At 42.1% G+C, this 6285-nt stretch overlaps 1 long non-coding RNA gene across 1 annotated transcript; it reads right to left on the bottom strand.

Moving 5' to 3' along the window:
- Positions 1–283: 283 nt before the first annotated feature.
- Positions 284–5893, bottom strand: LOC123184711 (uncharacterized). Its single transcript, XR_006493058.1, has 9 exons — positions 5738–5893; positions 5430–5640; positions 5134–5221; positions 4976–5050; positions 4800–4903; positions 3997–4232; positions 3138–3266; positions 710–991; positions 284–627 (listed from the first exon to the last, which is right to left on the bottom strand). It is a non-coding gene; the product is annotated as an uncharacterized lncRNA (long non-coding RNA).
- Positions 5894–6285: the final 392 nt, after the last annotated feature.

Here is a 6285-nt window from a genome sequence, read left to right as displayed (position 1 = left end):
CGTGCGCGGCTGGGAATCCAACGGGTGATTTGATCCATCGTCGAGATTTCGGCTGGAATTTGTCGTCCCTGCAGCAATGCTCTTTTCATCTGGATCCGTCGGCGCCCCACGGGAGGAGGCTTGCAGTGTCTCGCTGGCCGTCTGGACCAACAGCGAGGAAACCGGGAAACGGGCATACAAATATTTAATGACGTCCAGACGTGTGCCAGGGCACTGTTCCAAAAGGCAGAGACGGCATGAATACGCTGCAGAGCACAAGAACTAGCGTGAATCATGAAAACAATAGTCGATCCAGATTTAAGTGCATATGAAACCTAGAGCCAAAACAAATTTCCGCTGCCCAACATCATTCTGTTTATACTCCGTCCGTCCCAAATTATTTGTCTTCATTTGTGTAGATACAAATGTATCTAGCTAAATCTCGTAATTTGGGACGGATGTAATACATGACTCAAGAGTCAAGACACGATGGTATAAGTGCAGCATCAGATCACAGGTTTATCAGGTGCTCAGAGCCAAGACTCCAAACAGAACTCAAACTCCATGGGACAAGTAGTTTTGGAACCAAAAGAAAAGTGAACTGGGACGAGCCGCCAGAAGCATCAGCTGTCAGGTATGCCCACCTACCTGCATGCAAAACTGATGATTAATGACATATTTTAATTTTGACGTTAAAAAACTTCTTTAACGATAAAGTTGGCTGTCATACTTGAAACAAAGGGCAGCTCTCACTTCGAGTTTTAACCTTAAGAACCATAGAAGCTCCCAGGGGAAGAACAACATCGGACAGCACTCCAAAGGCTCCCCCCACATGACACGTATTCCTTGGTATATAGAAAATGTTGTTGTAGTGGAGACATGTCATGCCCCATGGCTCCTCGAATGAATTCATACCGATCCAACATTGGCCCTGTCATGGGCACTTACCATATCCGATTAGAAGAACAGAGTGGTCTACTGGACCATGGTTTTTAGGAACAATAAGGAAATCCTGCAATAAAAAAGGAAATGGAAATAAAACTATTAAGAATAAATAGTTGCAAGAACACCAAAATGTACCTTAAAGCAACTATCATATGTGACCAGAAAGCCCAAACACATGTATTAATCAGAATACCTTCTTATAATGCCATGTGCTAAACAAGAGCAAAATGTTAGATGTAGTTAATATGCAACATCCGAATATTAGATGTAGTTAAATACCATGTGCTAAACAAGAGCAAAATGGGCATTTCATAGTTGATCAAAATGATTTTGTTGCAACAATCTAGTGAAACTAAAACATAGGACATAGCATCAATATTCCTCAAATTGGGTATCAAGCAAAGTCATACTCCAGTAACTACCAGATATTCTCAAACATGTCTTGACAAGAGCCGGAACAAAGCATCAACATTCTATGAGATAATTGCATCTATGGTCTTTCTGATCGCAGGTCATGTCCAAGATGGTCCTTGTAGTTGAAAAGTGCTCCGATACGGTCCTTATACATGTAAATACGTTGTGTATACAGTCCTGGTACTTGAAAGAGCGGTCCTGAGACCCGTCGCCGCATACGTATCATGTACAGCGTCGCCCGGCAGCGGGTCAACGCTCTCCGCCTGTCCGGGACCCACCCATCAGTGAGCGTGAGGAAAAATAGAATTAAAACAGAGAGCGCTATAGAGATTCAAACCAGCGACCATTGGTTAGAGCACGGAAGTGCTATCCACTGAGCTGATGCTAACATCCGGTAATAAAAAGATGCATGTGCTTTATATTGTGGTAAACAGACAAAGAAAAATTAATTTGTAGTTGTGTATATTCTGTCAATTTTATTGGACTAATAACTTTAGTTTATTGCATTTTACCTTATGCATGAAAAATGTTTACTCAGAAACTTGGAACAAATAGTCACTTATGGAAAAAAAATCTAAATGTGTTCTAGGTAAGAAAGATTTCATTGTTTAGGTGCAGCCACACTTTGGACTATTTCTTCACTTTTCATATTTATTTTCAGTTGTGCTAGTGGACTGATTTTAATAGATTTTCTCATGGTAGTTTGCTATTCTGAATATGGAAAAATGTAATAAATTAATCTATTGTTTGATGACTTATTGTGCCAAGTACAACTCGACTTCTTTTTAGTTGAGCGAATACATTTCAACCCTAAAGGCACATTTTTTTGGCTTGGGATCTGCTATATGTACCACTAGAAGTAATCCACATATCTCTGACATTTGACATAGTTGTGAAATTCCAAAGTAAAAAAGTCAAATCGTTGTGGATGTGGTGATTTGCGTGCCTGAATGAGAAAAACAATTATTGTTCACAATTAATTTCTGGTTAATAGTTCCCTAAAAAAAGAACTTCTGAGAGAATGAACATGAGCAGCTAAGTCAAAGAAAGGAATAAGAAAATGCACGCAGGAGCACGAGGTAATTGACAAGAAGCTGCGTACCGACACAATGAGGACGTCGACGGCTGACCACGGCATGCAAACGGACGCACACGCACATATGCACAACACGAACGCATGGGCAGTGGCTGTCAGATAAGGTGGATGCTATTGTGTATAAAAGGAGACAATTTATTTAGTAGACACAAATTGCCTTTGGTTTAGTTAGCTAGCGTGACTGGTGCGGTAGTGTTATGTCTCTGGTTCGAATCCCCCCACGCTCACACCATTTTAATTCTCTATTTCTTTCTCTCACACACTGACAGATGGGACCTCATTGATGGACACAGGGGGTAGGCCCCGCTGCTAATCAGGCAATACATATAGGGCAATCGTGCTCAGGACTGCTCTCTCAAGTACCAGGACCGTATGCACAACGTATTTTCATGTATGAGGATTGCATTGAAGAACTTTTCAACCACAAGGACCATGCTGGACATGGCCTGCAACTATGAGGACCATAGATGCTATTATCTCAAGATTCTACAATTTTGTGAGGTAAAGCACATAAATCATAAGCAAATCAGTCTTATACCCTTATATATTACGGAAGATGCACAGAACGTAAGAGCAACATGGGCATTTCCTAGTAGGTCAAAGTGATTTCATTTGCACCATTCTACTCATCCGGCTAACTTAAACAACATGTATCGATCAACAGTTTAACACCTAAGTAACACTTTCAGAAAAGTCAGAATACCTTTTGGTAAGTCATAAATTTGCTGTCAGTGTAGATTGATGCCACAACGGGCTGGTAAGCAACTGCATACTTCACAGCTTCTTCCGTCGGTTCTACAGCCGCCCAGTTAGCAATAGTAACTCCCGCAGCCTACACAATAAATAATATTATTAGCTCAAATAGTTTATAGATATAGGGGATAAAAGGCTTCAATTCAGAAAGCCCAATGAGATTCCAATCATCTCAGCTTAAGTCAATCTCAAAACAATACAATGCCCAAAAGTTAGCAATAGTAACTCCCGCAGCCTACACAATAAATAATATTATTCGCTCAAATAGTTTATAGATATAGGGGATAAAAGGCTTCAATTCAGAAAGCCCAATGAGATTCCAATCATCTCAGCTTAAGTCAATCTCAAAACAATACAATGCCCAAAAGATCTCAAAACAAGACAACAATTGTCGCATGCGACTCTAAAAACAAACACACATTTTCTGCCACTGAAGCCCCACTATAAAAATATACATGCAAAACACTGGTCGCAAGTGGTCACAAAATGACTGGACTAGAATGTTACCAGCAGAGGATGGCTTCTACCGCACATCATGCAAAATAAATCTCATGAGTAACCTCTTTGTATATGTCATCAAAATACTTGCACTAACTTCCTCTAGCAAACTTGGTGACTTACTTTTACAAGGCAAATCCGTTCCAGATTTGAACAAGTCGTGCTTGGACTGGATGATGATTTGCCTTGTAAAATTAAGGCAAATCATCATCCAGTCCAACAAATTTGATACTTTCATACACAAAAGTAAGCAATATGAGCATACGGTAAATGAAACAAACAAAAAAAGGCAATCAAGAATCATGTTATACCTCAACAGCCTTGCAGGGACCTCTGATAGCACAGTATGGGTAATCATTCTCAGATATGACCCCACCGTTTCTGATGATGAAGTCAAATACATTCTCTGGCCAACCACCTTCGCAACCATGATTGGTCACAGTATTCGCGTCCAATATGTGTTGGGCCGAAAGACAAATACTTGCCCTGTTCAGCAGATAGTTCAAAGAAGATATGCTGCCAAGCCCAGCAACAATGTAGCACCCACCTGCAGTAATTATATATTCCATTAATCACTAATTAACAATACAAAAAACCAGTTCAACTGAGGCACCAAAAATTACCATACTGAATTAGCTAAATTAAAGCCTACCAATTAAGTTCTACTCCCTCGTCCCAAAATAAGTGTCTCAACTTTAGTACAACTTTGCGCTAAAGTTAGCATAAAGTTAGTACAAAGTTGAGACTTATTTTGGGACGGAGGGAGTATTTATGTAATAATATTTAAATCCATTGAAGTTAGCTATTCCAGAAATTCATACAACATGGGCACCAAATTTGACCGAATTGCGTCATTTACTATGCACTATGCTCCAATATGAGATTCTCAAGATGGGTACAAAAAAAAGCTGCATATTGGGCCACTACCTACCCAAAGAACAGCATAATACAACGCTAAACCCTACAATTTACACATGCATAGAACCCTGAACACTATTAGTGCTCACAGTCAATGGGTTCCAGTGGACAAAGTAATCCCAAAAGCATCCCAAACTTGCAGTTTTTTCAGCATGTGTGTGAATACAATTCAAGGGCCAAACACTATATTACTTACCACAATGGCGCTGGTCTTTGCTCTGTGAAACAACCCAGGCACAACAAGCCAATTAACAGTCTCGGGTAAACCGTCAGAACCTTTCGGAACTTGAATGCCATACGCTGCATCAATAACCAAATTAACATAAACAACTTATTGTTACTCAATAGTGATAACTAGTTCAGTTAATTAACCTGGCCCGAAAGGTTCACGGCCAAACTTGTATCCAACGCAAATTATCTCAGTGGGAGGAACAAGACAAGCAGCACCTGCATAAAACAATAACGTGATTCACAAACGAGAAATAATTGGCGACTGACGACTAGTAACTAATCTAGTTGAGAAAATGTACCTGAAGAAAAAAAATTCGAACCAGCAAGGAAAAACGAGGCTATGAGCTTAGACTCTCGCAGAGCAGCGGTTATAGTTTTCGCCATTTGCTGAAAAAAAGTATCCAAACGTCATATCAAAAAGTAGTTTTGGGAAAACAGTGAATAGTACCATGGATCATAAAATCATATTAAACAAACTCCCACAGACTAGATATCCCGCCCGCCCTTGGTCCCTCCCTACTGCCGTTTGTTCATCTAGAATTAAACCCATAGATCTGTCAAAAACCCTAGCTATATAAGAGAGGAGAATCTCTACCTCCCCGAGCTCAAACATCTCGCTTCCTCCCTTCCTCAGTCCCCTCCTGCCGTTGTTCATCACGAATCGATCCCATCAGTCCATCCAAAAACCTAGTCCAAAGGGGAAACAATAGCATCGATCTATCAAAAACCCTAGCGATATGAGAGGAGAATCTCTACCTCCCCGAGCTCAAACATCTCCGTTCCTCCCTCCCTCAGTCCCCTCCATTCTGCCGTTGTTCATCACGAATCAATCCCAGTCCGTTCAAAACCCTAATCCAGAGCGGGGGAAAGAAGAGGAGGGAGAAGAGGGAGAGGGAGACATACCGGAGAGGAGAGGAGGGCCGCCGCTGGAGAGGAGGCCCGCCGCGTCGGTGTCGCCGCCGCCGAAGAGAAAACCGCCGCGTCGGCTCCGCCGCTGGGTTGCTCGGCTTTCCTTCCTCACGCGCCAGGGAGTCCTGCCAAATGGAGGAATAAGAGCATCTCTAGCAGATCCTAGACAGGTACCGCACACAGATAGAAAGAAGAGATCCAGTAAAAGCATCTACAGCCGGGCGCTTCAAACCCGTCTCATACGCCCAGACGGGCCGCGATCAGTTACGAAATTTCAATCGTAATTTTTAAACGGGCCTTAAATGCCGGGCTCACCAGTACCCCTCATATTTATCCCAAATATGGAGAGCAATTAATGAACGAGCGCTCCTTTGAAGTGCTCGTAACGAGCGGTTCGGAAGCGCTCCGCGCGTAACAAGTGTCGCGTGTCGCGCGCGGAGCGCTCCCGCAAGGGAAAAACAGGCGGCGTGGTTGGTTCCCGGTTTTCCCTTTTCGGTTCGTGATTTCGTGCGTTTTGCAGCTTGACCCTTCAACTACTAGAA

The sequence above is a fragment of the Triticum aestivum genome, chromosome 2A, assembly GCF_018294505.1.
Source record: "Triticum aestivum cultivar Chinese Spring chromosome 2A, IWGSC CS RefSeq v2.1, whole genome shotgun sequence".
In the NCBI taxonomy this organism is placed as follows: Eukaryota; Viridiplantae; Streptophyta; class Magnoliopsida; order Poales; family Poaceae; genus Triticum; species Triticum aestivum.
This window is presented reverse-complemented; position numbering and strand designations above follow the sequence as displayed.